Source organism: Pollicipes pollicipes, unplaced genomic scaffold, assembly GCF_011947565.3.
Source record: "Pollicipes pollicipes isolate AB1234 unplaced genomic scaffold, Ppol_2.1 Scaffold_2555;HRSCAF=2994_pilon_pilon_pilon, whole genome shotgun sequence".
NCBI lineage: Eukaryota > Metazoa > Arthropoda > Thecostraca > Pollicipedomorpha > Pollicipedidae > Pollicipes > Pollicipes pollicipes.
Genome location: NW_023596136.1, coordinates 9941344 through 9959120, shown reverse-complemented (window position 1 = coordinate 9959120; position 17777 = coordinate 9941344). Strand labels below are relative to the sequence as shown.

Here is a 17777-nt window from a genome sequence, read left to right as displayed (position 1 = left end):
CGACGTCTCACACTCAATTTTCCCATAATTGGAGACTGTTTGGTTACCGGACCGGGAGCCTGACGAGCCCGGACCTACAGGCCTAGTGGCCTTTTATAATTCCCGATCACCATAAGGCAAGGTAAGACAAGACGCGCAGTGCGGTATGGTTTCGCGCCGCCGACATAAAGCGGCTGCTCAGAACCTTAAGAGCTAGGGTTCTTCGAAGCACTTAATTACATGTGGGTTCTGAACGCGATTTGCAGTTTCAACTACTTCATCCCGCAAAGGACCCTGCGCGCAAGCCCGATGTGAACAACGCAAAAGGAAACACTTCCAAGTCAGGGCGACGGTTGAGCTCTGAATTGGCGTTCAGACCTGTGAATGGCATACCCTGCTCAGTCGCAAAGACGCCAAAAATATTGACAAGCGCCAATTTCAAGTACGGGTAATAATGCCAAATAAGTAGGGTCAAGTGGTAATGGATGAACAATACGTTGGCGGAAACTTGGCGCTAGCTAATACTTTTAGCCTCAAAACTACACGTGTCGAGCTGGCAGCACATCTATCAAACCATCGATCGATATTTCGGGTCGCCACAATTTAGCTAACAATTGATAGGCTGATAAAAACTTGGCCAATGTATCTCAAACTACGAAAAGCCGAGTTGAACATACTAAACTTCGCGAGATATATCCCCAACGCAACGTTTTAAAAGCTTGGGTGCTGGTTTACGAGCACACATTTTGAGCTCCATCAAAGTGGTCCTCTCTGATTGACCTTGCGCTTCAGCCCAAAATGTTTCAGGCAGTCGTGAATGCCTAGCTCACGTTGTCAAGTTTTGGAATGCATAGGTTTAACATTATTAGCCAAGTAATTTTTTGCCAGATCGTGAGAGTCCTAAATATGAGGTATACCTTGATTTAAAACTGCTGCTGGTTTGACAGCCATCCCAAAACTTGATTGAGGCTGGATCAGGCACGCCAGAACGCCCAAATTCTCGGAGAGAAATCAAGGTTAAATGCTACCGAAACGTAATTATGGATACTCATGCTGTCATCACAAACTCTGCGCAAATTTCGACGGTTGCATGACTGATTGCAGGCCTATTTGAGTGCATGTTAGCACATTCGTTTAAAATGCATTGCAAGAAACGGCATTTGATCACCATCTGAAATAATGAATTTCATTTGAGGTGATGCTGCAGTGAGTTCTAGAATTTAGCTACGTGCGGCTCAAAGTGCCCTAAAAGAAGCGCCGATACTGATTTTTTAACGTGCAGGATGGGGGGGGGGAGAGCGGGCTGATCATGTTCCCCCTCCCGTCACGCTTCCTGGAGCTGGTGAGCGCGTTTCTGGGACGCGTGGTTTTGATGCGTAGAAAGCAGGTGACGCCTTTCCGACTACATCGTGCTTTTATCAGCTGGCGTGGCGCAAAGGCTTCGGCGCATCCCGGTGTGCCTTGATGCGGACAGCATGACGCTTTGCTTGTCCACTGGTACGACACTTTTAGTATTATTGCTGCTTCCTCCGCCTCCGGTATTTTGTAAATATATCATTATCTGGTATCGTGTTGTATATCTATGTTCTAGTTTTGTTTTTCATGTGCTTTGCATCCGGTACATCACAACGTATGCACTGAAATTATTAGTTTGCACGGAGTTGTAATCTTTTTTCCTATGGCCCGCATCTCAGACATGGGCAGAATCGTCGGTCTTCCGAACGAGTTGTTCTCACACCAACCTGCTCACCTTATGTTCATGGTGAGTTCAGAATGTCGCATGTCGTCGTCACGCGTTCAATATTCAGCTAGTTCTGGGGAGTTAAAGCGTCAATCAAGACAAGACGACTGTCACATTTTCAATTCAAGGTCCAACTTGGTAGGCTCACTTGTGAAGATAATGGATACCGTGACCGAATATCATGTGACGTTTAGACTAGAATGGCGGGCAAATGAGTCCAAAATATGTCTTGGTGACCGAACAAAATAAAGGAAAAAACATTTTTTGCAAGATTTTAAGATATTTCGAACCCAGCAAGCACAGTTTACATTCCAACACACAGAACGCCTCGAGAAGCAAGACGTAAGTATCTAGGAAAGCTGGACGAGCATTAGCCCGAGAACAACGCTAGCGCCATCTGTAAACCAGGCGTTGGTACTAGAAGCGCCACCTAGGTTAGCGTTGCAACGCCTGTTCAAAATGACTTGCGATTCAAGGCCAAAGCACTAAGCTTTAAAAGCACACCTGGCGTACGAGAGACCACACGTTTTGTCTACCGCTGAAAGCGTTTCAGCCGTCTGTACCCTCTCAATCTACAAAGTTGTCTCTGAAAAAACCTTTTCTGTGGGCTCACAATGCTTTGCCTTGTCCAGGTGCCCCGCCGTGACGTCACAGCGGGGTTGCCAGATATACTTTGAGGGCCCTGGAAAATGATCCGCTCGAGAGATGGATTTCACTTCACCCAAACGTTACCGGTTGATTTCGGCCATTTAGGCATTACAAGCTCCTTAAGCGTAGGAACTACCACCCGGTCGAAATGTTGACATTTGAAAGTCAATTTTTACAATCATGTTATGATCAAATGACGGGGAGTTCCATATCGCCCAAAATTGCAGCTAATTTCAGATTTTACAACATCAGAATATCAATCGGCGTAGAAACTAACGTATGCCAAAACGTCTTGACATCTCAACGTAAATCGTTAAGATCAACTTCAAGATTAAAGTGGCATTGAAACTCGATATCAACAACAACTTAGGCATCGCTTTCCAATTTTCAAGGGTTGAAATATTCGTCAGAACGTATCTCAATGTATGTGACAAGTATCGCGACAATTCACCTTAAATTTTTCCTTCAGTGACTTCGAAAGTTCAAAGTTTTGAACGAACGCTCTTGTTTTGGTCTGAAAAAGATACGGATGTTTTTCACCCTGCATTTAAACATGTACATATATGTATGTATATATATGCATTTGTGACCTTCACTAATTGACCTTAGTTTTGACCTAATGATGCCAAAACCTTTTTTCGGGAAATTTCGAGAAAAAAAAATTCGGGAAAAATCTTCGTTCCGGTCAACTGTCATCTGGAATGTTGACCTTGAGAGGTTCGGACTTTTCGATGGTCGGTAGCTGAATGCGCTCAAACAGACCCTGATACTTCAAATCCGAAATCAGCTGTTATCTTTTGGGTGCAGTTGGATCTTCGCTGGTCTGACATTGTATTTCACTTCGCAGTTCTGTACGCAACAGAATAGTCATCCGGGTCGGATCGTGCAATGGACTAGTGAATGCCTACATGATCCAATTAACAGTGAATTTAGCAGTGAGCAGTGACTAGCTCCAGCGGAGTGATGGAAAAATCGGTGCATCGACGATTAAACGTGAACTCGGCACACGGAGTATCACCAGCTCACGCCCTCCTGAGCGAGCCAGGTGCGCTGGAAGCCCGAACTCTCAAGGCTCAAGATCGATCAGGCCCAGGGGGCGGAGGCCTGTACCCAGCAGCAAACCGAGCGAGAACCCCAGCGCGCCCGGCAGTAAGCTAACCGAGAACCCCGACGCGATAGGCGTCAAGCGGAGAGAGAATCCCAGTGCGACTGGAAGCAAGCAGCAGAGCTGGTGCAGCACGATACAGACGAGCATAAGAGGAACCAGCGCGATCCCCAGTGAGGCTCCCTGGTCAAAGACCGGTGTGCGAGCATCGGGGCCCGAGCGACGCAGAAAAGCTCAGCCATCTGTAGACTTGCCTGGCAAGACAGGCCCATGACGCGGAAGAGTTTTGCTCTGGGGTGGAGAGCTTTACAACGCCCTCGCTTTACAACGCCCTGGAAACTCGCCCTCAGCGAGCTCGTGCGCCAGTTTCGAGGTCTCGGGCAGGTGGTGCGGGCCAGTCTGGCCCGCTGCTGGCCACCCCTCCAGTAAAAAGCAACAACGTCAGCCCCCTGCGTTCCCTGGCACGGCTCCACACAGCACAGCAGAGGTAATGGGCTAGATGAGGCGTAACGTCAACCTGGTTGCAATAGCCAACTTTCGGCAGGTCGGCGCCAAGCTTACCACGCTGTGGCCTGACGCTGGGACAAACAAAGGACCAGCAGTCGCGCCGTGTGGCTGGCACGCCCCCGCTCGGACGCCTGGCTGCGTTTCTACGTCGACGTAGCCCGTGCCGTCGACTTCTCGGGGCCTGATGACGGCCACAAAATCAAGGACCAGTTAAGGTCACTATCATGCAACCGTCGCAAACACGGTGCGTTTACGATATTGGCCAAAGCTGTGGCCTAGTCGTGGGGATAGTCAGTATGTGGACGCATGGAGAGCGGCCAGTTCCATGCAGTATTTGACTGTCTATCATTTGCGGGGGTCAGTGTCAGTGAGTGCGCCGATGTAGTGCGGCGCCATAGACTGTGCTGAGTCTCTCGACTGACGGATGCGTGGCGCGCCACCGCCTGTTTCAAAGCCCGTGCGAGGAGACCCTGGAATGCCGAGAGTGGCAGCATGCGATGCTTCGCGGAACTCCGCGCGTGGTCCCGACTCCGTGGGCCGGCGTGCCACACACAGCAGACGATAGTCCTGAGCGTGCCGGCCTCATATGCACAGCCACCAGCACCAGTCGGGGCCGACACCGTCCATCTAATTTGTGATGATTGGGGTTTTAGGGCGCCCCGACTTATAGGGTCATTTTGCGCCCGTCCATCTGGTTGTGTCTCTAGATGTTTGACAGGGACTTGCCGGCGCCCCTAGTGAAGGGAGCCCCCACCTTGGCTGGTCGGTGACACGAATAATTCTCGGCCATTTCCTGCGGTCACAGCGCTAAAACTACCTCCGCGTGACCGAGGACTCGGAGCTGCACAAACGGGTCGCGCAGAGGCCCACCATCGAGACATTTTTGACGAAGTACACGAAATCCCCCATCGGTCAAAGCAAGCGAGGCAGCGCTACACACCGGGCCAGTGAATGCTTCGGGACTGGTGACGCTGCAGCGCTACACAGCGGGCCAGCGAACGCTTCGGGACTGGTGACGCTGCTGCGCGAGAGCGAGCCAGCGAGCGCTTCGGGACTGGTGACGTTGCAGCGCGTTACTGCGGAACCTCACTAAACAACGCCTCTCTGTCTTGACCAGACCTGACAAGCACTCCCGTCGGAGTCCTCATGCTGTTCCGTCAGCGTCTGGTCGCTTCCACTGCAGACATCAAGGCGATGTTCCACCAAGTCCGCGTACGACCGGCCGATCAGCCTGCTCTTTGCTTGCTCTGGCAAGATGCTGGTCGAGAGCGACCGCCCGACACGTAACGAGTGCAGGTGCTGAACCTGGGAGCGACGTTATCTCCTTGCTCGACCATGGCACGTCTTGCGGGCGCATGCCGATAACCTGCAGAGTCTGCATCCGGCTGCAGTTGCAGCCGTGCACTCGTGGCTCTATGTGGACGATCGCCTGGACTCGGAGGACGTCAGCGAAGCCGCCACAATGCAGGGCATCTGACGGTGCGGCTGGGAGTGGAACGGGATGATCGCCGACAAGCTTACGACCGCCTAGCGGCAGTCGGTCAGGGACCTGCCTAGACTGGTTGCTTGACAAGGTCGATTTTGCAAGGTGAAATGGTGACAAGGTCGACCGGTACCACTGAACCGACAGCAGTGTCCCGGCAAACAAGCGGTTTGGGTGTCATGACTTCGGTCATACGAAAGTAGCTTCCGTTATTTCACCTTAATTGAGCTCGAAGGGTAGCCTCGAGGGCAGAACAGGCCTTTACTTTCTGTATAACTCGATGAGATCAACCTATGGATGAGGTTCTGGGGTCGATCTTTGGACGAAGTTTTAGGCATCAAGCACTGAATTATAATAATGATTTATCACCACTTTGTGGACGACTCCACCTCGCCACCTAAAGCTCCGGGATGAGCTCCTGCGTCTTATATGTGACACATCCAAAATAAACTACGATTACATTCATATAAATACACACAACATAGCTTCCCCTATAGTATACATTAATTTCCACCAATACACGGCTTCCAATAGGTTTTTGGGTCATGGATATTGAAATGGCAGTACAATAGCGCTTTTCGCCTCGGGCGGTGCCACATGTGTGGATGTTTGTGTACATTCTGTATTTCGGCAACCTGAGTTGCGTGTACCGGTGCGGGGCGGTTCGACAGGGTTGCTCCGATAAGGATCCTTTGCGTGTTTGAGCCCGTATGTGTTCGGTTCGTTCTTGAGTTTTATGGGGGACTGTTGACCCTTCAAGATGTTTTAACAAATCGCTGGAAATATCCCTTCGAGCTGGGATATATTGCTCACTGGATATCCTGCCTCACGGTCGTTGTTTCCTTTCCAAGCCAGCAATGCCCAAGCCCAGCAGGCGTTCATCCCATAAAGCTTCTAGGTACCAGCCTGGATGCCTACACAGTCTTTATCCTTGGGGGAGACATAGGTTAACATGTCTCCAATTTTCCTAACAGGGTTTTTACCTTATATACCTTAGGTCTGTATGTACAAAACATTATGTGGTTTCCATTTTAAACACATTTTTGGTGCTAGGCTGCCCCAGAAGGCTTAAGTTTGACCTGCCTTTAATGTCTGAGATGAATGGATCCAAGGAAGCAAGATGGGCAACTGACCTCCAAGGAGATGTACTGTGGCAACGCCATCTTGCCCTCCTCCTTCGGAGGAGTTCGTAGTCGGCACCTTTTGTCTACTGACTGTTGCTCTAATGGCATTTGCAGCTTGGATCCACTCATACACATGACCATAAGTGAGAGTTTGTGATAGCCCATTGATGTTCCTCCAGGTCTGCCCCTCAAAAGAAGCAGCCCATCAGCAGCAGCAGCATGGGCATTCTTCAGCTGAGGCGAGGTCGCCTGTTGAAGCTGGCTAGTGTTACTCTCCTGGTGGTGATTGCTGTGCTCTTCCTGCTTCCCAGTCACAGGAAGCATCAAATGCCTGAAGCACTGCCACTGCAAGCCAATGTAGGTGTCAGCTCTTATACTAATAGACCATCACACAATCCTCAACTGAAGCCTGCAATGTGATGACGGGCTGTGGCATGTCACAGTGATAGCATGTTGTCTTTGTGTCATTGACCCACCATGCCCCATCTCTTTGTCACTGATCTACCCTGCCTCATCCCTGTGTCACTGATCTGCTGTGCCCCATCCTTATGTCACTGACCCACTATGTCCCATTAAATTGTCATTGACCTTTCCTGTCCCATCCCTGTTATTGACCTACCCCACCCTGTACTTGTATCACTGACCCACCCTGCCCCATATCTATGTCACTGACTAGCCCCACTCCATCCCTGTGTTACTGACCTGCTCTACTCCATCCCTGTGTCACTGACTAGCCCTGCCTCATTCCTGTGTCACTGACTAGCCCTACCCCATCCCTGTGTCACTTACTAGCCCTGCCCCATTTTTGTATCATAGACCGCATCACTGACATGCTCTGCTCCATCCATGCCTCACTGGCACACCATGCTCCATCTTTGTCACCGACCTGCCTTGCCCCATCCCTATGCCACTGACTCACCCTGCCCCACCTTGACGGCAGGTGGCGCCCGTGCGGCGGGCATCGGCACCAGTGTTCCATGCTGACAAGCTGGGCAACTACGAGCCGCATGCGGCGCCCGAACGCACTGGGCCCGGGGAGGGTGGCCGCGCTCACCGCGTCAGCGCTGCCAAGCGGAACCTGGCCGGCCAGAGCGAGAATGAGTACGGCATGAACATGGCCGTGTCGGACGAGATCTCGCTGGACCGCAGCGTGCCTGACACCAGGGACCCCGAGTAAGTGTGCCGCGCTGGGGGCTCTAGGCGAGCTGCAGTGGGGCGGGGCAGGCCCTGGTCAGTAGTGGTGCTACGGATCCGCGTTTTCGGGGCGCCGTCTGAATGAGCCCCGTCCCGCGGCTGGCCGGTCGCGACATATGCTGTCCCGCGGCTGGCCGGCCGCGGCTCACGCTGTTCGTGGGCCGGGCAGGGTGTGACGTACGCTGTCCCGCGGCTGGCCGGCCGCGACGTACGCTGTTCGTGGGCTGGGCTGGGTGTGACGTACGTTGTTCGTCAGCTGGGCAGGGTGTGACGTGCGCTGTTCGTCAGCTGGGCAGGGTGTGACGTGCGCTGTTCGTCAGCTGGGCAGGGCGTGACGTACGCTGTTCGTCAGCTGGGCAGGGCGTGACGTGCGCTGTTCGTCAGCTGGGCAGGGCGTGACGTGCGCTGTTCGTCAGCTGGGCAGGGCGTGACGTACGCTGTTCGTCAGCTGGGCAGGGCGTGACGTACGCTGTTCTTTAGCTGGGCAGGGCGTGACGTACGCTGTTCGTCAGCTGGGCAGGGTGTGACGTGCGCTGTTCTTTAGCTGGGCAGGGCGTGACGTGCACTGTCCGTCAGCTGGGCAGGGCGTGACGTACGCTGTTCTTGAGCTGGGCAGGGCGTGATGTACGCTGTTCTTGAGCTGGGCAGGGCGTGACGTACGCTGTTCTTTAGCTGGGCAGGGCGTGACGTACGCTGTTCTTTAGCTGGGCAGGGCGTGACGTACGCTGTTCTTTAGCTGGGCAGGGTGTGACGTACGCTGTTCTTTAGCTGGGCAGGGCGTGACGTACGCTGTTCTTTAGCTGGGCAGGGTGTGACGTACGCTGTTCTTTAGCTGGGCAGGGCGTGATGTACGCTGTTCGTCAGCTTGGCAGGGCGTGACGTACATTGTTCGTCTCTGTCGCGCCGGGCTGACCGTCCGTGGCGGGAGTGAAAGGACATAGGGCGAGGCTGCGCCGGGTCATCCGCAAGAGGCGGTCGGTGAATGGTTGTCCCATGTTGCAGGTGTAAACACTGGGACTACCCGAAGGACCTGCCGTCAGCTTCAGTCATAATTGTGTTCCACAACGAGGGCTGGTCCACGCTGATGCGCACCGTGCACAGTGTCATCAACGGCACGCCCCAACAACTGCTCCACGAGATCGTCATGGTGGACGATTTCAGCGATAAAGGTAGACAATAAACGCAGCAAACGTCAGGAGCGTTGCTGACCAGTTTAAACCAAGCGTCATTTGATAGAGGTGTGTCGAGTGAGCACTAATTGTATCCCGTATTGACCAGATGGATAATGGATGGTTCATGACTCTAGCAGGTGGGCTGTGTGACCTCTTCAAATCAGATGCGACGTGCGGATGTCGTGGCGCGCAACACCGGCGTATCGCTCGTGATTAGAACACCATGCCAAGCCTACATACTGTTTTATGTTGTGCCTGACGAACACGCATTTTGAATGCGTATAACCCCAGAGTCGATATTTCCCGGAACAAGAGGTGAGATGGAGACTCTGAAGTAAACTGGTTCGACAGAATCCGTTTTTAGTTGTTTTGTTTCCTTTTGTTTTTTTTCCCGCTTCGCCCAGTTTATTTCCGTGCCAACTAAGACATTCAGAAAGATTAGAGCATGATGTTTGCCTACCATCAGTAGCACGTATCGTCTGAACATTGCGTACGCTGTCGCCGATTTTATGAGTGTCTGTGTTCGGCGGTTTGTGGTCTGTGCTGCCCTTCCCACTGCGGCGGCTGAGTTCGTTGCCGTCGCCGTCCCCGACAGAGGATCTCAAGGACAAGCTGGACAACTACATCCGCCGCTTCAACGGTCTGGTTAAGTTGCACCGGAACACCGAGCGGGAGGGTCTGATCCGCACGCGCACGCGCGGCGCTCAGTTGGCCACCGGCGAGGTGATCCTCTTCCTGGACGCCCACTGCGAGGTCAACGCCAACTGGCTGCCGCCGCTGCTGGCGCCCATCGCCGCCGACAGGTGAGCGCGCGCCGCTCCGTCTCGATGATGTGTGCCGTAGTGCAGCGTGGTCCGAGGATGTCTGGTGCGGCCCACTACTGGACGGGTGAGCGCGCACCGCTCCGTCTCGGTGATGTGCGCCGTAGTGTAGCGTGGTCTGAGGATGTCTGGTGTGGCCCGCCGCTGGACGGGTGAGCGCGCGCCGCTCCGTCCCAGTAATGTGCGCCGTAGTGTAGCGTGGTCTGAGGATGTCTGGTGCGGCCCGCCGCTGGACGGGTGCTGACCGCGCCCAGTCAGCCTGCTGACGTGCGCTCGGCGCTGTTTCCCTCAGGACGGTGATGACGGTGCCCATCATCGACGGCGTGGACCACAGCACGTTCGAGTACCGGCCCGTCTACCACTGGTCGTCCCGCTTCCGCGGCATCTTCGAGTGGGGCATGCTGTACAAAGGAGAACGACATACCGGAGCGCGAGAGCAGCCAGCACAAGTACAAGTCGGAGCCGTACCGGTCAGTGCCCACGGGCTTTGGGGCTTGCAATACGGACCGTGTCTTGGAAGGTGCATCCCATCATGGTCAGAGTGTGATCGGGGATGGGGTGCTCTTATTTATTGCATCGGTACTGCGTGATCTGAATGATTCGTGCGTGGAAAGGGAAGTTGATGCCTTTCATGTAGCAGAGCGCTGGAAGCGCTGGCAATAAAAGATTGGGCGCAAAATGACCATTGCAGTCGGCGCGCCCGAAAACACCAATAAGTGATAACTGGCTATAAAAATCTGAGCTTCTTTGCTCCCAGAAGTTGCTGTAGACGAGGTGTCCGTTATGCCTCTGCATGGATATGGGTGTATCCGGACTGGATCCGTGTCGACGGTGTCCACTGGCCGTCGGTGGATCGGGGCCTGACGCCCTCCGCCTGCCGTTTCAGGTCACCCACCCACGCCGGTGGCCTGTTCGCCATGGACCGGTCATACTTCTTGGAGCTTGGCGCCTATGATCCCGGCCTACTGGTCTGGGGAGGCGAAAACTTTGAGCTGTCATTCAAGGTAGCGTGCCCCCTCGTCACATCCTGCAGCATGGGCTGGTTCGATAAAGAATGGGTGGCTTTTGTACAAAGACTGTTTGGGCGCGTTTCTCTTTTGAGGTTCAGTTACAGGCTCATTTTGGTTTTGGCCATGATTTTTCGGATTCATGTTGATGTATGTTGCGGGCTGGTGTGCCATTAGTGTTGGTCTTTGTAATTGTGGCATCCTGTCGGTTCACGTGTGCGGCGCAGCGGTGTCGTCGCATATCCACACTGTTAGGCAGACCCGGCTGGTCGGCCACAGGCTCGCCTGGGTGCTCTCTGTGGGTCGTTCGTGTCCGACAGTGCCGTGTCTCATCAGAACACTGTGTGTCTGTCAGATCTGGCAGTGCGGAGGCAGTATAGTCTGGGTGCCCTGCTCTCGGGTCGGCCACGTCTACCGCGGCTTCATGCCGTACAGCTTCGGCAAACTGGCCGAGAAGAAGAAAGGTCCTCTCATCACTATTGTAAGCCAGCAACCTAACCTGACCTTACCTGTATATAATAGCGCGCCCTCATCACCTCCATTACTGCGTCCTGGACTGTTTGATACGCCTCCGTGTGCCTCAAATGTCCGCGCACGTTTTGCGCAGTTTTTTTTTTTTTAAGTAAGTGCCGGCGTCAGACCGAAAACGACTGACGTTGGCCGCCGCCGCCATGTGATTGTTCCGCTCGCTGTTCGGGTGTATGCGCAGTGTGGTGGCCACCCTCACCCAATGAAACGCTACCATAAGCCTGTACACCAGCTGGAGCCGGGGGCACAGTAACTCGTACTGATAGATGTTGTCAGTGACACTGATAGCTTCCCACTGAGCTGTACTTGGGTGCGTACAATTAACATGTGCTAATTGCATGTAGAAATTGAGAACTACCGCATCACGGAGCGCCGCTCTGCTTAAATCGTTGATATGCAGTATAGTAAATACGCCTGGTGGGATTTTATCACTTGCGTAAGACTTCGTTCTGTTTTAATGGGTATTTACATGGCGCCTTCTCTCACCATGTTCAAAGGACATGGATTCCCCAATGTTCAAATCTGACTATAGCGTCTGTGTCTGCCCTGGGCCTCAGAACTACAAACGCGTGATCGAGACTTGGTTCGACGATAAGTACAAGGAGTACTTTTACACGCGTGAGCCGATGGCTCGCTTCCTGGACCACGGCGACATCAGCGAGCAGCTGGCCTTCAAGAAGCGACACAACTGCAAGAGCTTCCAGTGGTTCATGGAGAACGTGGCGTACGACGTGCCGGACAAGTTCCCCGAGCTGCCGCCTAACGTGCACTGGGGCGAGGTGAGCAGTCTGCGAGCGGCGGGCGGCTTCCGATTCGGCCCGAGCGGCCCGGGCGGCGGCCTGGCGGCTCGGTTCCGGGGCCGACTCATAGGTGCTGCTGGGCGCTCGGTGTAAGTAGCACGATTGTCAAGTATCGGGATGTTGCGGCTGTGAGCGGGGCTTGCATTGCTGAGGAAATGCCGCTAGCAAAATCATGTGGAATCAGCTGATTGGTGCGGTGAACCAGTCCCGAAGCCGGTGTTGCGTTAAATTAGGCCGGTTGGTGGTGAGATGGCTGGGCTGTTACCAGCTACCACGTGTCTGCTCATCTGTACCGTATCCTGTCGGTCATGCACCGCGCACAGACAGTAGTGTCTCGTCAAACGCGTATGAGGATTATGCGTTGTGGTGAGACCACTGTGTGCGATCGCCGACCGTTGTGAGACCACTGAGGTTCGAGCTAAAATTCCCGGTGGTGTATCTTACCTCAGCTACGTTAAATAGGTACAGTTCGTACTACTCTCACATATTCTCACTCAGCTTTCTTTCACCTCGCTTGAGTTCGCAGGATTAGTTTAAGTTTGCCAACCCATAGTTGCGGAAATGAGTGTCGCTGTAAAGTATCCGCAGTATCCGCGGTGGCTAGTCCGTTTTCCGGTTAATTTAAACATGTTGCATTTGTTACGTGCCCGCACGAGACGCAAAGTGCTTCTGCTGTTGAACAGACGTTACATTTATTGTAACAGTCCGCGAGAGAATGAAAGCCTGTTGTGTGTGTATGTGCGAGACGAGTTGTGTTGCCAACGCCGGTGGCGCGCGCGGCAGACAGCCAGGTGGGCGTCTCCGTCCCTCTGTGACCCCCTCCCCCACCGGCAGCTGAAGAACGTGGCCGACCAGCGGTGTCTGGACACGATGGGCCAGCCGGCGCCCACCGCCATGGGTGCTTCGCCCTGCCACGGCTACGGCAACAACCAGCTGATTCGGCTGAACACAGCCGGCCAACTGTCGGTCGGCGAGCGCTGCGTGGAGGCCGACCGACACTCGGTGAAGCTGGCCTTCTGCCGGCTGGGCACCGTCAATGGCCCCTGGCAGTACAGCGAGGTACGTAGAGGTCGACTGACGCTCTGTGGAGCTGGCCTTCTGCCGGCTGGGCACCGTCAATGGCCCCTGGCAGCACAGCGAGGTACGTGGAGGTCGACTGACGTTCTGTGGAGCTGGCCTTCTGCCGGCTGGGCACCGTCAATGGCCCCTGGCAGTACAGCGAGGTAGTAAACGGTGTCGGTCGACTGCTTGTGTAGAACGGAGCATGGACCAACTCTGGCACGCCTGATACTGTGATGTCTTTTGAAGGTGAGTCTAATGATTGCTCAATGTGGCAACTGAGAATCGTGAGGCCACGACATTCCTAATTCGCCTGCGTTTTTTTTTTTTCACTGAGTTCTGAAAGCTTTGATATTCCTCCGTTTATATTACCATGTTCTGCTTCCGTTTCACTTGACATACTGCCAACAGCATTTTGATATAGTAACAGCACAATCGAAGTGTGGTTTTATCTGACATTGGTGCATAAAGCAGTATCTGAACCTGGTGCACCTTAGTACCACAGACCATGGCTTCTGCTATGCATGGCTGCCTCGCTTATAACGGTGTGGATTGTGTTACCACGTAGAGGTGACAACGGCGTTGTTAATGGCTGTATGTTACACACATCTCCAAGCTGTGTTGACAGCCAGATGGCAGACACTGTTTTAGCTGCTGGGCCGATTATCTGGCTTTTAGTGACAGGCTATTTGACAGGAACTGATATAGGATACTTGTATTATATCATTGATGTATTGATCAATTTAATCGCCGGTATCTGCGTGGATCTTAGCAAATTTTTGACTGCTTGCAACGGTTGTCAACCAATCCCAGTTCTCACTATAACCGTCTCAGTGTAAGCATTATGATTCAGGTGATCTCAAGCAGCATGTGGCATGCGTTTTGTATTTATATTTTCCTGTTCCCCGGAAAAGGAATTTTATCTTTGAGGATATTGTACTTAGCGTCAGATATGACGAAACAATCTCATTTGTAACTATTGGTATACTTTTAAGTAAATTTCTGTCAGGAAATATGCTGTTCGATACGTCATTGTTTGATCGCGTCATTGCACCTCGCACAACATTGAGGGCCAATCGACGGCCGTCATATCTGAAAATCGTGCCCATGAACGCCAGGAATGAACAACTCGATCATTATGTTTTTAGTAGCTTTGATTGCCGCATGCTTGATGGAATGCCAGGATTCAATGACTTTATGGTGGCGTTATGAATGCCAAGGTGGCCTCGGCATATTCTCCACGAAATACCCTCCCCATTTTGGCGGGCGTGTAGCTAAAAAACTAGAGCGGTTTAGTCCTAAGGACAGGACTGAACTGCATCGAGAGGTCTTCAAAATGGCTATTTCAGTTGAAAAGCCCGTAGAAAGGTGGAATGCTCTCTCTCTCTCTCACTGCCGTTAACGTATTAGAAGGTTACATAATGAGATACCTTTTGTAAAATTTTGCCACTTTCCGCCAGCGTTTGCTGCCAGTAGATTCTTCCAGTCAGTCCTAGCCAGTAAAAGCTGGCTGGCTGAAGCCGTTATAGCCAGTGGCTGTCAACCCTGCTTTAGGATCTGTCCCATGTCCTTGTATGCTTCTTTACTGCTTGTGGTGGCGTAGTTGGTAGAGGATAGCACATCTCGGGGCCATGTCATAATAAATTTGTATGTTGACATCTTGTAGCAATGTTCCTCTCCGAACGTAGTCTGCGTTTCTGTTAGCCGCGTGTGGAGATTTGTTGATTAGTCTTCTTCAGCTGACGTTAGCTAAGCATCTTATTAGCTAACATTAGGCCTACTTGAGCTGCAGGTCATTGTAGCTCACGGAAAACTGATGTCACGCAGCAAAACGCTGAAAACAGTTTTCATTGTCGTAGCCTGTTTCATGTTCGCTTCATTGAGGAGTGTTTTGGGAGACAACAGCGTGATGGTCGCATGGTGTCCGTTTTGGGAGACAACAGCGTGATGGTCGTATGGTGTGTGTTTTGGGAGACAACAGCGTGATAGTCGTATGGTGTGTGTTTTGGGAGACAACAGCGTGATGGTCGTGTGGTGTGTGTTTTGGGAGACAACAGCGTGATAGTCGTATGGTGTGTGTTTTGGGAGACAACAGCGTGATGGTCGTGTGGTGTGTGTTTTGGGAGACAACAGCGTGATGGTCGTGTGGTGTGTGTTTTGGGAGACAACAGCGTGATGGTCGTATGGTGTGTGTTTTGGGAGACAACAGCGTGATGTTGTGTGGTGTGGGTTTTGGGAGACAATAGCGTGATGGTCGTATGGTGTGTGTTTGGGAGACAACAGCGTGATGGTCGTACGGTGTGTGTTTTGGGAGACAACAGCGTGATGGTCGTGTGGTGTGTTTTGGGAGACAACAGCGTGATGGTCGTGTGGGTGTGTTTGGGAGACAACAGCGTGATGGTCGTATGGTGTGTGCTTGGGAGACAACAGCGTGATAGTCGTATGGTGTGTATTTTGGGAGACAACAGCGTGATGGTTGTGTGGTGTGTGTTTTGGGAGACAACAGCGTGATGGTCGTATGGTGTGTGTTTTGGGAGACAGCAGCGTGATGGTCGTATGGTGTGTGTTTTGGGAGACAACAGCGTGTTGGTCGTGTGGTGGTGTCAGTGATTTGTGGGTGTTGGGGGGGGGGGGGGGGGGCATTCATTTTGTAGACCACGTGAATACTGTCAATGCACAAGCTTTGGCGTGCGCATTAAACATCAGGCAATAGATGCGTCGTGTAAATTACTCACATAGATAGGCTCGCAAAGCGTACATGGATGTTCTGCGCCGGGTGAAGCTTCATTAGGTCTTTTGACCAGCGTGACTGTAGATGGGCATATACCTTCTAACACATGTTTAAGAACGGTTAAAATGTTCTATAGGTGATTAACGTCTGCTCAGCTCCCAGCCGACGCCTACTGCCAGCGTAACGGGGTGCATGGTGTCATGTTGGTAGACGGCACCGGCCATGTCCAGTGGTATGCCCCGACTTAAGATGGTGTTGGGTCTGTAACTTGCTTACATATACACAACTGAGGTGTATCCCACATCCGGACGTTCGGATTTCATTTGCGTTTGGCCGCAACATGACAGCTCATTTCGGAAGGGTGTGGGATGTAAGAGGATTATCTGGAGAGGCTTGACCGCTGGCCTAAGCTGTTAATGTCATCAGTGATAAGCAAGTCAGCAAGGTGTGGTGCATGGGTGGTATACCACCCAGAGATTATCCGTTATCATCCACGTCTGTTCGATCGCTTGATTATTCGGTAGTCATTCAGTGGGGTTTTTTTAACGTCAACCCCAGCAAACGCTTTGTTAATGCTTCTTGAAAATGGACTTGTGTGGCTGTTGGGACGCGTGAGTCATGCCAGCCTCGTCGTGCAGCGGGCCTCTGACCGGCGCGGTCGCCCGCTCGCTCGCCGTGCGCGGAGGGGCCACGCTCGAGGCGTGGCGGAGCCGCTGCGTTCTTGGCTGGCTGGTACCGTTACGGCGACCGTTCTGTGCGGCTCTTGGCATCGGCTGCGTCCATAAACCGTGCGGCGGCTGGTGTCGGTCCCAGGAATCCGGAAGCGGGGATAACGACTGGGCACTGTGGCATTTTTTTCTGCGAAGTCCTGTAAGCTTTGATCGCAGGTATCAATGCAAAGCTCATACCAAATGCACATCTGCAGGCGTATATGTTCCATCAGCACGGTGTTTGTCGGCATGTTCGCGTCGCGACCGACCTCCGATTTCCGTTGCAGTCGAGCCAGACGATGTTCCATCGGACCTTGAAGGCATGCATGTCACTGGACCCAGGCTCGGGACAGCTGAAGATGCTGGAGTGCGACTCGCGTGACGCCTACAAGAAGTGGCAGTGGAAGCAGCTGACGCCGCGCTGGTGACGCGCCCCCAGCGGTGACATCTGGCGGCCGGCGAGGCGGCTCCGGTAGTGACACCTGGCGGTCTCTGCTGGACTGCGCGCCGCCGGACGGCCCGGCGGGCTGGTGATGTTCCGACTTCTCTGGGGCCTTGGGAGCGGGGAGGTGGATAGTGCATTATAGGCTGTCTGTGGCTGGACCACGCGCAGCGGAGAGACGGCGCCGGCTGCCTGGGGCTGCACCGTGATGGCGAGCCGGCGCAGCTGGGGAGGCGCGGCGCCGCTCCGTGGTGGACGGCTCGTGCAGCTGGCAGCAGTGTGTCGTGTTAGAGGGGTGGCGTCAGACCATGCGGTCCGGGGGACGGAGCCCCTCCATCACGCGATCCCGGACGTCCGCGTGCCATGCAGCTCCCGGCGGCCGTGATTCTCCGCTGCCGGCCAGCCCACTTTACATTCCAGTGTGGAGAGCTCGGTGCCCCGGGCTCCGTAGGACGGAAGAGGCCTGTTTCCGGCGGCGGACGCGGGCCGCGACGCTCAGTACCCTCGGCTCCGACACGCTGTGGCAGCACTGTCGGCCCACTGTTGGACGCCGACACCCGGTCCGGTGCCCCGTCTTCGTGATCTACCCATCTTGGGTACTTGCCTCTCTGATGGCTCCTCTGATGACGCGTCTGGGGTGCTCTCTCTTCCCGCCGTGATCGTTCCGTTTAGGATACTCGCCTCCCCCTCCCCCTCCCCTCCCCCTCCCCCTCCCCTCCCCCTCCC

General features: G+C 53.5%; 1 pseudogene; it reads left to right on the top strand.

Annotated features, from left to right (window-relative positions):
• Positions 1-6104: 6104 nt before the first annotated feature.
• On the top strand, positions 6105-17266 carry LOC119106399 (N-acetylgalactosaminyltransferase 7-like; annotated as a pseudogene).
• Positions 17267-17777: the final 511 nt, after the last annotated feature.